Source organism: Myotis myotis, unplaced genomic scaffold (assembly GCF_014108235.1).
Source record: "Myotis myotis isolate mMyoMyo1 unplaced genomic scaffold, mMyoMyo1.p scaffold_m19_p_3, whole genome shotgun sequence".
NCBI lineage: Eukaryota > Metazoa > Chordata > Mammalia > Chiroptera > Vespertilionidae > Myotis > Myotis myotis.
In genome coordinates, this window is record NW_023416335.1 from 91145843 (window position 1) to 91161867 (window position 16025).

Sequence of the window (16025 nt, forward strand, 5' to 3'; positions counted from 1 at the left end):
GTTTCAGATCACAGCCAAGTTTTTACTGATTTAATTAAATGTTATCTCACATCCAAGGCACTTGGTACAGATGTTGGGTGAGATTGGGGTGATGGTGTTGGGTTGAGCTTCTTAGGCCAAGGGAAAGTCCCTGACCCAGGAAAAGAAAAGCTAACATTAAGACTATAGAAGGACAGTGTTGGCCTTTATCCTTTTGATATGAAAGGGCAGGTATGAGAGAGTTAGGTTGGCTTAGATCCCAAAAGGTTTACTAAACTCCTGAACACAATGGTATTGGAATTTTAAGTACAGTATTGTATGAATTGCTCACCTGTAGGAAATTGTAGGCATATCCAGCAATAACCTAAATTCTTTACACCTTTCAGCTGGCTGACTAATGGTTCGGCATTCCACTCTAGTGTGTTATGACATGGGCATGCCAATGTGTAGTGTACATAAAGTACATGCCCCAAAGATCTGAAAGGTCTGATCCACAGAATTAAATGAAGAAACACTAAAAATCTGCCAGTCATTAAAGATTAGATCTTAATATGTGAAATGCTGGATTCTTGTAGTCTTTCAGACCAGACCAGTGATTTGGTTTAAATAAGGGTAATAAGGAGGTATAGGAAAGGGTTTAGAATAGGATGGGGGTTGACAGTGAGAAGATCCTCACCAAATAAGTCATATCTCTTTCCATGAAGTGTGGATTTAATATCAAGGATTTAACCACAGAGACAATTGCTCTCTAAAATGCCCTTTATCCAAGCCCAGTATTCACTGGGAGAAAACTGTTTCCTCCCCACCCTGTGAGGACCAGAAAGCAGAACTGAGACACCTCCCCAGTTGTATATTAATGGGGCCTGCTGATGGGCTGTAGATTGCTCACTCCCATTCATGCAACTCCCATTCCATTTGAGTTACACAATAGACTTAGATTATCTTCCCAAAGTCATGCACTTCTGCTCCCCCCCCCAAATAGTCAATTTTTCTCAATAGCTCAATAAAATAGCAACAGCTCCCTTCTCAAGAACTTTGACTATAACATATTTAAAGAAAATCCTATATAACAAAAGAGAAACATGCAAATTAACAGTCCCTCCGCTATGCTGAAGCCACCCACAAGCCAATCAGGAGCGAGTATGCAAATTAATCCAACTAAGATGGCGGCGGCCACAGAGCTGGAACAAGCAGGAGACTTGATTGCCTCCGGCGATGGAGGAAGCCAAGCTTCCCACATGCCCTGATGAGCACTGAGCTCCGCTCAAGGCTACAAAGTTTCAATTATAGAAGATAAATCCTGGGGGGGGCGGGGGGGAGGAGAGGCTGGGAGCTTCGGTCACTGGGGGTGTGTGGCCAGCCTAAAAACAGACCTCAGCCTTGCACCCAGGCTGGCCACACCCCCATGGGGTGAGGGTCCACGCTGGGGGGCTTGACTAGTCTGAAAACAGCCATCAGCCGCTCACCCAGGCTCACTAGGCACCCCAGTGGGGACCCCCCCCCCCGATCCAAGACACCCTTCAGGGAAAACAAGCCAGCCCCCATCCATGCACCAGGCCTCTATCCTATATAATAAAAGGGTAATATGCAAATTGACCCTAACAGCAGAACAACTGGAATGGCTGGTCACTATGACACACACTGACCACCAGAGGGCAGATGCTCAATGCAGGAGCTGCCCCCAGTAGTCAGTGCACTCCCACAGGGGGAGCTCTGCTCAGCCACAAGCCAGGCTGATGGCTGCCAGCACAGCGGTGGTGGCGGGAGCCTCTCTTGCTTCCTCAGCAGTGCTAAGGATGTCCAATTGCAGCTTAGGCCTGCTCCCCATTGGCAAGTAGACATCCCCCGAGGGCTCCTGGGCTGCCAGAGGGATCTCTGACTGCCAGCTTAGACCCAATCCCCTGGGGAGCAGGCCTAATCCAGCAGTTGGTCATCCCCTGAGGGGTCCCAGACTGTAAGAAGGCACAGGCCAGGCTGAGTGCCTTCTTGCAATTTTTTGTGCACTGGGCCTCTAGTGTTATTAATAAAAAGAACATTAACAAATATTACATACCCTGAGGCTGGTACATTACAGTAGATTGTGGTCCAGAATCCATTAAATTCCGACAATGAATATTATCTACTGTCACTTAATTTCTTAATAGATATTGCTGGCAGAAGTCTTAATTTCTCTCCATAGATGGTCAGTGACTACAGCTATACTTGCAGAGACCATGGTTCTAGGGAAATGATGCCAGAGAAGGGTGTCCCTTTATTAAGTGATGGGCATCTGGTGGGAATAGGGGAGCATCTCTTGTAGCTCCACCTGGCTGCCTTTCCAATGGAGGGATATAGGCAGGAGCAGGGACTAATAAGACCTATTCCCTCTACCCTTAGGAACATTGGGCAAATGCGGCCTAAGGTGGGTAATACGATAGGTAATCCCACCACACCGGGTTTTCTGATGAAGTTTCAAATATCAGCTGGATCTTAGACCTCTCTAGTGTTAAGATAAATGAGCAGCAATCAGGAAAGTAACAATTAGCATGTATCTGGTTATTATCAATATTCAAACTTGTGTAGAAATATGGTACACTGTCCTTTCATCTAATTTTAATTGCCTATTTATCTTAATTTACCCCAATCAGGGTTTTTTTTTTTTATCATTAACTTTGTGGATAGGACACAGGTCCTGCTTTTTAGGGGAAGTTTCCAAATTAACTGAAATGAGTTAGTGTCAGCTCATAAATCATAGGGTTCTCACTTTATTCATACAACACCTATTTTATGTCAGCAGGCACAATAGACCCACATTATCTTTTAACGGACATTTCTATTGGCTCCCACCCAAGTACTCTAAAATTTTTCACTCATAAAATTTCAAGTTACCTTCGTCATTATATCAATTCTCCTCTCCAGCTCTTGTATCTGGCTATTTTGGTTTTCTCACCTATTTGGCATCTTAAAATGGAGGTTCTCATTATACCCTGACTCTCACAGCTATAAGTAGAGCCTTCAAATAATCATGCACAATAACATAAGTACATTGCACATTCAGAGCAGAACCCTGAGCATCTGGTTCTTTAATCAATGTGTCCCTTTAATATCCACACTTATTACCTCTGCCTTGCTAGGGTTCTCCTTCAAGCAACAGCTCCCCTCTACCACCTGCTAGGGAGAACCTCAAAACAGCCATCTTTCTAGTAGGTTAATTCAGACATGAATTGTCAACCTGATAATTTTGTATACCCAATATCTCATGTTTCTCCATTCTTACTCAGTTTTTCCCTAGTCTTATTCATAACTCCATCTGAAGACTATGTGGGGAGGGATTATCTATTCTTCTACTGTCATCTTGGTAAGTTGGACCTATGTGCTTCTTGAAATTTCATGTAAACTAAAAATACCACATGAAAACTGTTTTGAGAAAAGCAGCAAATCATATAATATAGTGATTTCTAAACCTCGTTGATAATAAATCACTTGGAAAGTTTTTAAAGGAGGGGATTCCTGGCCTTTATTCTATCAAATTCTAATCACTTGTGTTAGAGATGGAGGTCAGGGAACCTGTATTCTTACAATTTCCCCAAATAATTCTGATGACCAGATGGGTTTGGAATCCAACCAAAGGTATTATTATATTTTTACAATAGTAAGTATGACTTTCTGAGTTTTTTTGTTTTATTTTGTTTTTTAAACTTCCTATTTCCAGATGATCATAGATTAACTTGCAGTTGTAAGAAATAGAGATTACATTTACCTTTTACCTAGTTTCCCTTAATAAAAAATAACATCTCACTAACCATAGTTCAAGTATCAAAACCAGGATATTAACATTGATACAATTCACTTAACTTGTTCGAATTTGTCCAGTTTGACTTATGCTCACGTGTGTGTGTGTGTGTGTGTGTTTGTGCGTGTGTGTGTACACACCACCACAATCAAGATACAGAGCAGTTTCAACACCACATAGGGCCCTTATGTTGCCCTTTTATAGCTACACCTACCCATTCTCCCTCACCCTGGCAACCACTACTCTGTTCTCCAGTACTATAATGTTGAGATTTCAACGATATTATATAAATTGAATCAAGCAGCCTAGGTGACAGACTGAAAAATGGCCTCCCAAAGATGTTCACATCCTAATCCCTTGAACCTGTAAACACATTACCTTCCATAGTAGAAGATACTTTACAGATTTGATTATGCTAAGGATCTTGAGATAATCTCCCGATTATCTGGATGGGGCCAATCTATAATCCTATCTAATAATAGGCAAAGAGGTAATTGACCATAACTTCGCTATGCCTCCCATTGGCTAATCAGCATGATATGCAAATTAACCCAACCAAGATGGTGGCCGGCAGCCACGCAGCTGAAGCGAGCAGGAGGCTTGCTTGCTCCAGTGATGGAGGAAGCCAAGGTTCCCTGCCTGCCGTGGCCCAGCTCTAAGCTCCGAAAGCAACAGCTCCAAAAGTAACAAAGTTGCAATTATAGAAGCTAAACAAACCCCAGATACCTGCTTTCAGCAGGCCATGGCTTCAGAGCTGGAGCGAGTAGGAGCCAGCTCTCAGCTCCAGTGATGGCAACAAAGTTTCAATTATAGAAGGTAAATAAATCCCAGAATAAAAAAAAAAAGAAAAAAAGGCGAGGCTGGGAGCTTCAGTCACCGGCCAGCCTGAAAACTGCCCTCAGCCCCTCATCCAGGCTGACCAGGCACCCCAGTGGAAACCCCAACCCTGAAGGGGTGTGACCGGCTGCAAACAGCCATCATTCCCTCACCCAGGCTGGCCAGGCACCCAAGGGGGACACCCACCCTGATCCAGGACACCCTTCAGGGCAAACCAGCTGGCCCCCACCCGTGCACCAGGTCTCTATCCTATATAGTAAAATGGTAATATGCAAACTGACCCTAACAGCAGAAAGACTGGGAATGACTGGTCACTAGACACATACTGACCACCAGGGGGCAGACGCTCAATGCAGGAGCTGCCCTCTGGTGGTCAGTGCACTCCCACATGGGGGAGCTCTGCTCAGCCACAAACCAGGCTGATGGCTGCCAGTATAGCAGTGGTGGTGGGAGCCTCTCCTGCCTCCTCAGCAGCGCTAAGGATGTCCGATTGCAGCTTAGGTCTGCTCCCCGCTAGCAAGTGGACATCCCCTGAGGACTGCCTGGCTGCCAGAGGGATGTCTGATTGTCAGCTTAGGCCCAATCCCCCGGGGAGCAGGCCTAAGCCAGCAGATGGTCATCCCCTGAGGGGTCCCAGACTGCAAGAAGGCACAGGCCAGGCTGAGGGACACCCCTCCTAAGTGCACAAATTTTTGTGCACCGGGCCTCTAGTATAATCATAAAAGACATGATAAGACTGAGACAAGAGATCAGAGTTATGAAAGCAGGGATGCAGTGACAGAGACAGAGGTTGGAGGGATACCAGGAAGAGGTCACAAGGCAAAGAATGTCAACATTCTTAGAAGCTAAAAATATCAAGGAAATTGAGTTTCTCAGAGTCTCCAAGAGGGAAGCAACCCTGTACACATCATGAATTTTTAAGGCTTTAGAGACTGATTTTGGATTTCTGACATCCAGACTGTAAGATAATAAATTTGTGTTATTTAAGCCACTAGGTTTGTGGTAATTCATCACTGGAGTAACAGAAAATTAATACAGTATGTAACCCTTTCTGATATTGTTGTTTCTCCCTCAGTATAATTCACTTGATATTTATCCAAGCTATTGTGTGAATTAACAGTCTATTCCTTTTTATTGTCTAACTCAGTGATTCTCAACCTTGGTTGCACATTAGAATCACCTGGGAATCTTTTTAAAATCCTGATTTCTAGGCCTCATCCTCCAGAAATTCTGTTTCTTTGTTATGAAGTGAGGCCACAACATTAGTAACAAAGAAACAGAATTTCTGGAGGATGAGGCCCAGAAATCAGGATTTTTAAAAGATTCCCAGGTGATTCTAATGTGCAGCGAAGGTTGAGAACCACTAGTCTAACTAGAGGCCCAATGCACAAAATTAGTGCAAGAGTAGGCTTTTCTTACCCCGACACCAGCTTCCCTCTGGCACCTGGAATCTGGGCTTCCCTCTGGCCACCAGCAGGCACTCAAGACCTGGGCTTCCCTTGCAGCCCCGGCTTCATCTGGAAGGTCATCTGGAAGGATGTCCAGAAGGACATCTGGTCTAATTAGCATATTACGCTTTTATTATTATAGATAATATTCCATGGTATGGATATACCACAATTTGTTTAACCATTTACCTATTAAAGAACATTTGATTCTTCCCACTTTGGATCTATTACAAATAAAACTACTATAAACATTTATGTACTAGTATGCATTTTGGTATGAGTGTACATTTTCATTTCTCTGGGACAAATGCCAAAAAATTGAAATTGTTGGAACATGTGGTAATTGAATATTTCATTTTATAAGAAACTGTCCAATTATTTCCAGAGTGGCTGTATCATTTAAATTCTACCAGCAATGTATGAGTAACCCAGCTTTATCTACTACATTTGGTACTGTCACCATTCTTTTTCCTTTTTAATTTTAGCCATTCTGATAGGTGTGAGTGGAATTTCATTTGTTTTAACTTTCATTTCCCTAATAGCTATTGATGCTGAGCATCTTTTCATATATGTATTTGCCTATAAATCACCTATAATGCTTATTTTCTAATTAGATTATTTCTGGTATTTTTTACCATTGAGTTTTCAGATAACTTTATATAGTCCAGATACTAGTTCTTTGTCAATATGTGGTTTGCAAATATTCTTTCTTGGTCTGCAGCTTGTCTTTGCATCCTGTTAGCAGGGTCTTTTGCATAGTAAAACTTTTAAATTTTTATGAAGTCTATTTGATCCGTTTTTCCTTTTGTGGATCACACTTTTGAAATCAAGTCTAAGGCCTTTCTGCCTATCTTGACAATGATATATTGAATATATATATCTTGAATATTTTCTTCTAAGTTTTTTCTAAAAGTTTTATATTTTCACACTTTATTTTTAAGTTAGTGATCCATTTTTAATTAATTTGTGTATAATGCCTGATGTTTAGGTTGAGGATTACTTTTTTGATTGTTTGTTGTTGTTTTTACTTATAGATACTCCAATTGCTTCATTATCATTTGTTGAAAAAGCTATTCACTTAATTGCTTTTGCATTTTTCCCAAAAAAATCAAAGGAGCACATTTGTATGGGTCTACATCTGGGTTCTCTATTCTGTTTCATTGTTGTATATGCCTATCCCTCTGCCAATACCACCACCTGTCTTGATTACTAGAGCTCTACAGTGAGCCTCAAGAGCAGGCAGAGTGGTTCTTCTCTCTTTTTTTATTTTTATCAAGGTTAATTTAGCTATTATATATACACTAGGGGGCCAGTGCATGAAGATTCGTGCATGGGGAGTGGGTCCCTCAGCCTGACCTGCACCCTCTCCAATCTGGGAGCCCTCAGGGGAGCCCTCTCCAATCCAGAAGCTTCTGTCTGTCTTTGCAATCCTATGAGCGAATTGTCTGAGACTCCAACCCAGTTTGGTCTGGTGCTCACAGAATAGTAGAGGTCTTTTTTTATTTGCTCCATTGGTAGAGATTTCATAGAAGTTGCAGGATATCTTCCTTTTAATTTTTCCTTGACACTCTGACTTTACTTGTCTCTCACCTTTTCTTTCCCTCCATCCCCACCCGCAACAGTAACTTGCTCCAGGCTCACTTTGCTCTAGTGTCTAGGAGATCACACAATGCATCTGCCACCAGAACTATGATTCCCAGCATTCCTGGTGCTCCCTGCTCTCTTGGCTTTCGCTGCAGGTCCAGGGGCTGCAGAAACGCAAAGGACTGGGAACTTCAGCCCCCTGCCTCCGGCTGGGCTGACAGGATCTGACCCTCCAGTGGCATCCCTGGGACCCAGGCTGCTTGCCACCTATGTGGGTAGGCCAGGAGCGGCCAGGGCAGTGGGAGTGCCCCAGCCGCTCGGCACATGAGCACTGCCCACAGGCCCGCCATGGAAATGCGGAGGGTGTTCCTGCTCCGCCCCTGGCTGCTCAGCGCCTGTGCATGTAGGCCCAGAGTTCCCAGGGCTCGTTCCGGGACCCCAGCTGCTTGGGGCCTCTGCATGGGCCTACAGGCTCAGAGCCGCCTGGGTCCCAAGGACACCCATCCCCGGGACCTAGGCCACTTGGTGCCGGCATACATGTAAGCAGCCACCCTGCCCCTAGCCGCTTGGTGCCTGTGTATGCAAATTAACCCACCATCTTTGTTGGGTTAATTTGCATACTCACTCCTGATTGGCTGGTGGGTGTCACAAAGGTATGGTCAATATTCATCTTTCTCTTTTATTAGTGTCGATTTTAGAATAAGATTGTCAATGTATACCAAAAAGTTTTGCTAGTATCTATACTAATAAAAGAGAAACATGCAAATTGGTGTCACTCCGCTATGCCCACCAGCCAATCAGATGAGTATGCAAATTAACCCAACAAAGATGGCAGTTAATTTGCAGACACAGGCACAGAGCAAAGACTGAAGGCTCTGGTTGGATTGAAGATTGAATACTGAAGACTGAAGAGTGAAGAGGCTTGGGTGCAGTGGAGAAACCAAGCCTCACTGCAGCTGCAATGGAGAAGCCTAGCCTCGAGGCTTGGCTTCTCTGCTGCGGCCAGACCAAAGGCCTGGGTCCTGGGTGCTGGAGGAAAACTGGTGCCAGCAGCCAGGGGAAGGAAGGCCTATTGCGTGAATATTCGTTCAACGGGCTTCTAGTCTATACTAATAAAAGCCTAGGTGGTCCTCGCACCCTTGCACAATGACCTCACAACCTCACAAGATGGCCGCCAAAGATGGCTGCCACAAGATGGCCGGAAGGGGAGGGCAGTTCTGGGCAATCAGGCCAGCAGGGGAGGGCAGTTGGGAGCATCCAGGCCAGCAAAGGAGGGCAGATGGGGGAAACCAGGCCAGCAGGGGAGGGCAGATGGGAGAGACCAGGCCGGCAGGGGAGGGTCATTGGGGGCAATCAGGCCGGCAGTGGTGGGCAGTTTGGGTGATCAGGCTGGCAGGAAGGTGAGTGGTTAGGAGCCAAGAGTCCTGGATTGTGAGAGGGATGACCCAGATTGGAGAGGGTGCAGGCCAGGCTGAGGAGCAACCCCCCTGCCCCGTGCATGAATTTCATGCACCGGGCCTCTAGTTTTTATAAGAATAACCTTAAACCTATAAATCAATTTAGGGAGAATTGATATATTTACTATCTTACATTTTCCCACCAATGAGCACAGTATATCTCTCCATTTATGTAGATATTCTTTTATTTCTTTATCAGCATTTGAAAACTTTCAGTATACAGATCCTGCACATATTTTATTTTTGTTTAACAAGATACCTAAGTATTATTTTAGGGGATTTTCTTTTTTTTTAAATTGTTTTATTGCTTAAAGTATTATAAAGAGTATTACATATGTCTCCTTTTTTTCCCCCACCCTTGACAATCCCCTGGCCTCCCCTACCCCCCAGTGTCTTATGTCCATTGGTTATGCTTATATGCATGCATACAAGTCCTTCGGTTGATCTCTTACCCTCCCCTCATGCCCCACAACCCTCCCTGGCCTTCCCGCTGTAGTTTGACAGTCTGTTCGAGGCTGCTCTGCCTCTGTATCTATTTTTGTTCATAAGTTTATAATGGTCTTTATTATCCATGAATGAGTGAGATCATGTGGTATTTTTCCTGCATTGACTGGCTTATTTCACTTAGCATAATGCTCTCCAGTTCCATCCATGCTGTTGCAAATGGCAAGAATTCCTTCTTTTTCACAGCAGCATAGTATTCCATCGTGTAGATGTACCACAGTTTTCTAATCCATTCATCTACTGATGGGCACTTAGACTGTTTCCAGATCTTAGCTATGGTGAATTGTGCTGCTATGAACATAGGGGTGCATATATCCTTTCTGATTGGTTTTTCTGGTTTCTCAGAATATATTCCTAGAAGTGGGATCACAGGGTCAAATGGGAGTTCCATTTGTAGTTTTTTGAGGAAACTCCATACTGTCTTCCATAGTGGCTGCACCAGTCTCCATTCCCACCAGCAGTGCACAAGTGTTCCTTTTCCTCCACATCCTCTCCAGCACTTGTCGTTTGTTGATTTGTTGATGATAGCCATTCTGACAGGTGTGAGATGGTACCTCATTGTTGTTTTGATTTGCATCTCTCGGATGATTAGCGACTTTGAGCATGTTTTCATATGTCTCTTGGTTTTCTGAATGTCCTCTTTTGAAAGGTGTCTATTTAGGTCCTTTGCCCATTTCTTGAGTGAATTGTTTATCTTCCTTTTATTAAGTTGTATGAGTTCCCTATAAATGTTGGACATTAAACCCTTATTGGTGATAACATTGGCAAATATGTTCTCCCATGCAGTGGGCTTTCTTGTTGTTTTGTTGATGGTTTCTTTTGCTGTGCAGAAGCTTATTATTTTGATGTAGTCTCATTTGTTTATTTTCTCTTTAGTTTCCAATGCCCTAGGAGCTGTATCAGTGAAGAAATTGCTTAGGCATATGTCTGAGATTTTGTTGCCTTTGGATTCTTCTAGTATTTTTATGGTTTCCCATCGTATATTTAAGTCCTTTATCCATTTTGAGTTTATTTTTGTGTATGGTGTAAGTTGGTGGTCTAGTTTCATTTTTTTGCATGTATCTGTCCAATTTTCCCAACACCATTTATTAAGAGACTATCTTGACTCCATTGTATGTTCTTGCCTCCTTTGTCAAATATTAATTGAGCATATTGTTTCGGGTCCATTTCTGAGCTCTCTATTCTATTCCATTGATCTATATGCCTGTTCTTGTGCTAGTACCAGGCAGTTTTGAGAACAGTGGCTTTGTAATACAGCTTGATATCTGGTATTGAGATCCCTCCTACTACTTTGTTCTTTCTCGCGATTGCTGTAGCTATTCAGCGTCTTTTTTTATTCCAGATGAATTTTTGGAGAGTTCATTCTAGGTCTGTGAAATATGCCATTGGTATTTTAATGGGAAGTGCGTTGAATTTAAAGATTGCTTTGGGTAGTATGGACATTTTAATGATGTTGATTCTACCAATCCAAGAACATTTTATGTTTTTCATCTGTTTATGTCTTCCTCTATCTCTTTTTTCAACGTCCTGTAGTTTTTTGAGTAGAGATCTTTTACCTCTTTAGTTAAGTTTATTCCTAGGTACCTTAATTTTTTTGGTGCGATGGTAAATGGGATTGTTTTTTTTTTTAGTCTCTCTTTCTGTAAGTTCACTATTGGTGTATAGAAATGCCATAGATTTCTTGGCATTAATTTTTTATCCTGCTACATTGCTGAATTCTTTTATTAAGTCTACTCGTTTTTTGATGGAGTCTTTAGGGTTTTTTATGTATAATATCATGTCATCTGCAAATAAAGACAGTTTTACTTCCTCTTTTCCAATTTGGATGCCTTTTATTTCTTCTTCTTGTCTACTTGCAATGGCAAATACTTCCAGGACTATGTTGAACAGGAGTGGTGAGAGTGGGCATCCCTGTCTTGTTCCTGTCCTTAGGGGAAATGGTGTTAGTTTTTGTCCATTGAGTATGATGTTGGCTGTGGGCCTGTCATATATGGCTTTTATTATGTTGAGGTATGATCCTTCTATTCCCACCTTGCTGAGAGTTTTTTATCAAAAATGGGTGTTAGATTTTGTCAAATGCTTTTTCTGCATCAATTGATATGACCATGTGGTTTTTTCTTTCAATTTGTTTATGTAATGTATCATGTTTATTGATTTGCAGATATTGTTCCATCCTTGCATCCCTGGGATAAATCCTACTTGGTCATGGTGTATGATCTTTCTGATGTACTCCTGGATCCGATTTGCTAAGATTTTGTTGAGGATTTTGGCATCTATGTTCATGAGGGATATTGGCCTGTAATTCTCTTTCATTGTGTTGTCTTTACCTGGTTTTGGTATTAGGGTGCTGCTGGCTTCATAGAATGAGCTTGGAAGTGTTCCTTCCTCTTGAGTTTTTTGTAGTAGCCTGTGGAGGATAGGTTTTTGTTCTTCCTTGAATGTTTGGTAAAACTCCCCTATAAAGCCGTCCGGTCCTGGGCTTTTGTTTGCTGGAAGCTTTATGATGACTACTTCAATTTCTTCCATAGTAATTGGCCTATTGAGATTTTTAGATTCTTCCTAATTGAGTTTTGAAATGTTGTATTTTTCTAGGAATATATCCATTTCCTTCAGGTTGTCTAGTTTGTTGGAGTAGAGTTGTCCATAGTATTTTTTAACAATCATTTGTATTTCTGTGGGGTCTGTTGTTATTTCGCTTCTATCATTTCTTATTTTGTTTATTTGGGTCCTCTCTCTTTGTTTCTTGGTGAGCCTGGCTTGAGGTTCATCATTCTTGTTTATCCTTTCAAAGAACCAGCTCTTGGTTTCATTGATTTTATGTGTTTTTTTTTTTTTTTGGTCTCTATGTCATTTATTTCTGCTCTAATCTTTATTATCTCCTTCCTTCTGCTCACTCTGGGCGGGGATTTTCTTCATAGACAATTATGTCATCTGTAAGTGGGAACTTTTGATGACCTTTCTAAGCAAATCAGAAAATCATAATTGGAAATTTAAAGGATTTTCTACTAAAGAGTGCTGTCATGTCATGATTTTGAAAGACAAATAAATGTTCTATGAAAGCAGAGGGGTAGCGTTTAAAAAGAGCACTTGTCTCTTTTCACATATATACAAAAATCTGTCAGTCCCACAACACAATTTTTTTTTCTGTGTTGAACTGGTAACTATGTCACATGATAAAAAGTGGGTTGGCTTTGATTCCCATAATTGAAGCTGGACCCATCAAGCATGATTTATACTGTCCTCTGTTTTGTGAATAATGAAGCATGGGCCAACTGTGAAATTAGCCCTTCACTCTGCACAGGCTTTAAGACTTCTCCACTTGCAAGGGCATCTTCTACTATCCAAGAGGTCCCAGAGTATCAAAGTCTATCTATGTTGAGCTAAGTAAGAGACAAACTTATTCTAACTTTAGGGCTGACAGCAGAGAGCTAAGTATATGTCCCAAGAGTCACATAAAAAAACAGAAACAAAACTCCTGACATTTGGTCTGCAAATTTAACTACTAGACCACATTTCCTCCTTTTAATTTCCATTATCCTTCAAGTAATTACATAAATGCTTCACTGTGTTTATCCTAGACACATGGCATGGATTAAAGGGCTGAATGTGAAATATTCTGTCTGAGAAGGCACTTACTTTGAACAATTGTTTTAGTTGGATTGAAAGGTTATCTTATGCACTTTGAATCCAGGTAGGTTCATATATTAGTAAGGCTTCAGACCTGTATCCCGGAATCCAATGGCAGGAATTTCACAAGTCCCTAGGAAGGCACTAGAACTAGGATTTAGAAATCTTGTCTAGGATTTGAAAATCTTGTCAGGACTCCCTCTAATTCTCATCTCTTCTCTTCTCTTCTCTTCTCTTCTCTTCTCTTCTCTTCTCTTCTCTTCTCTTCTCTTCTCTTCTCTTCTCTTCTCTTCTCTCTCTCTCTCTCTCTCTCTCTCTCTCTCTCTCTCTCTCTCTCTCTCTCTCTCTCGTTCTTCTGCTCTGGAATACATGCGATGAGAACCAACGCTCCAGAAATATACCCATTACAGGCCCACTACTCTCTGGAAAGAGATTTTGAATGGTCTTGTTTTATTAGAGGTCTACCCTAAGACCAAAAAGTAAGGCCAGAGGAGTGGGAACTTATTCTACAAGAAGACTCTGAAGAACTATTAAAGGGCAAGCTGTGGAAAAATTCAATAAGTTTTGCACAGAATAAATGGTTGCATATTATTACTTCTTTCTATTATATGCTCAGAGTTTAAAATCCCCTATCTATCAAGTCAGTTTGTTTATGAGACATCAAGTTTGAATTTTACCATGCTGTCAGATCTTTCACACCTAGGTTCACAACCCAGAAGACTGGTCACAGTTTTATTTCTGTACTAAAATTGCAACACTTGAAAAATCAGAATATTAGGATTTTAAGCAACTTGGCTCAGGAAGTACAGACAAATTTAGCGACCTGATAAAACTTTGACACCCAAGAGGAGTGAAAGACTAATTGACAATTATCATAAACCAGGGTTTTTTAAGTCACTATATATATATATATATATATATATATATATATATATATATATATATGTATATATATGTTTTTATTGATTTTTTAGAGAGAGAGGAAGGGAGAGGGATAGAGAGATGGAAACATCAATGAGAGAGAAACATCAATAGGCACCCTGAATTCCCCTCACTGGGGATATAGCCCGCAACTCAAGCATGTGTACTGACCTGGAATTGAACCAGGGACCTCCTGGTTCATGGATTGATATTCAACCACTGAGCCACTCCAGACGGGCTAAGTCCTTTTTCAAGACTGTGTGGCCTAAAGTAAATCGTTTAACCTTTCTAGTTCTTCATTTCTTTATTTATGAAATGGAAAAATAAGATCTATCTAGTTTGTCTTCTAGTATTTTCATAAACATCTGATGAGTTAGTTCATGTGAAAAATGCTTTATAAACCATAGAGCACTACAGAAATATAAGATACTACAATCATGCTTGTCTTGGGATTAATGTTACTGAAAATAAAAATAATAACCATACAAAGTATTTTGTGTTTATTTTAATATAAGGAGAAAAATAATTTATATAAATGTCCATATTTTTTTTATAAGACCCTTTGCAGGTTATTTGTCATCACTTTATTGGAGGCAAAAATGAGGACTGAATAAAATTACTTGCCAAATTATACCTAAATAGTCATGGAACAAGACCTACTGCTAATATCTGATATTATAGAAACCAGTTTCAAAATCCTAGCCCAGGTTGTAATCCTATTTATATTACAGAAGAAAGGAGTTTTGAACTTTAAAAATTCCCAGGAAATGACCCATGAGTCAATGCTTCTGAAAGAAACAGGGAGTTGAGGAATAGCTCACTGAATTTCATTGTTCACCTTCTCTTGTTTTCTCCTAACAAATGGAAAATGCCACTAAACTTAGTTTGTGGCCTCCCTCTACTGATTCCGTGATCTGTACAGCTCTTCATGCTCCCAGGAACTGTGCAAAAGACTGCAGCTTCTAGGATGTAACTACATGCTCCAAAGTCAAAATGCCCTTTGGTGTATTATCTCTCTCCCAATTGGTGCAAAGATTCCTGAGTGGCATGAAACAACAATGTACTTACCTAATATCTAAATTTTCTGGAGTGAGGAATTTGATTTCTGAATATAAGAGAATGATTTTGCTCTGTTCTCTTTTAACAGACAACCAGAATCATACAACAGTTTGACAAATACACCCCCACCCCCTGAAATCTGCTATTCTCACACAACTAAAATGTGAGACTAGCTTCAGCTCCAAGCCAGGGATAGTATGACTGAAGATCAAGAAGGATTTTCCTGTGGATTGGCTCCATCATGCTTATCCTCAATCACGGTGAGCAGCCCTTGTTTACTTTTCTTCTGTTTAATAACTTAAATAGCTCTGAGAAGGTATTAAACTAGAAAACCAAAAGCCATTTCATGGCAATGGTGTCATTAAAAGCATTTGTTATTTGTTTATTAGGGTGCAGCCTACAATGAAAATGCCCAAAGAATCTGTCTATGTCCATTTATTATCAACATAGGTATTCCAAATTTATTCTACTATCTTGGTTTAATTGGAACTTTATTGAGAAATGCAGGTGTCCAATGAGACAGCATTGAAAATATAGTTAAATCACCCAAATAACATGGTTTTTTTCTAGGAAGATCATACATAACTTGTATGCTGTTTGTTTTCCAAGGGGAGGTTTTAGGTATTAAACTGAAATCTAAAGTAAGGTACATTGATTTACAGGAAATTGTTCCTTTACACACAAATTCATTATTTACAAATACTATTTCATGGGGCCAGATGGAAGGAAGGCTTATGTTTTTTAGACAACTATGTCATCAACCATGTTAGTGTCTGTTTATAAACATTTCTTCCCAATTTGAGGATCCAAAGTTCACAAAAATATTTGTTTTAAATT

General features: G+C 40.9%; 1 pseudogene; it reads left to right on the forward strand.

The window, feature by feature from the left end:
- LOC118650489 overlaps positions 1–16025 on the forward strand; it is a 31738-nt pseudogene that overhangs the window by 3380 nt on the left and 12333 nt on the right.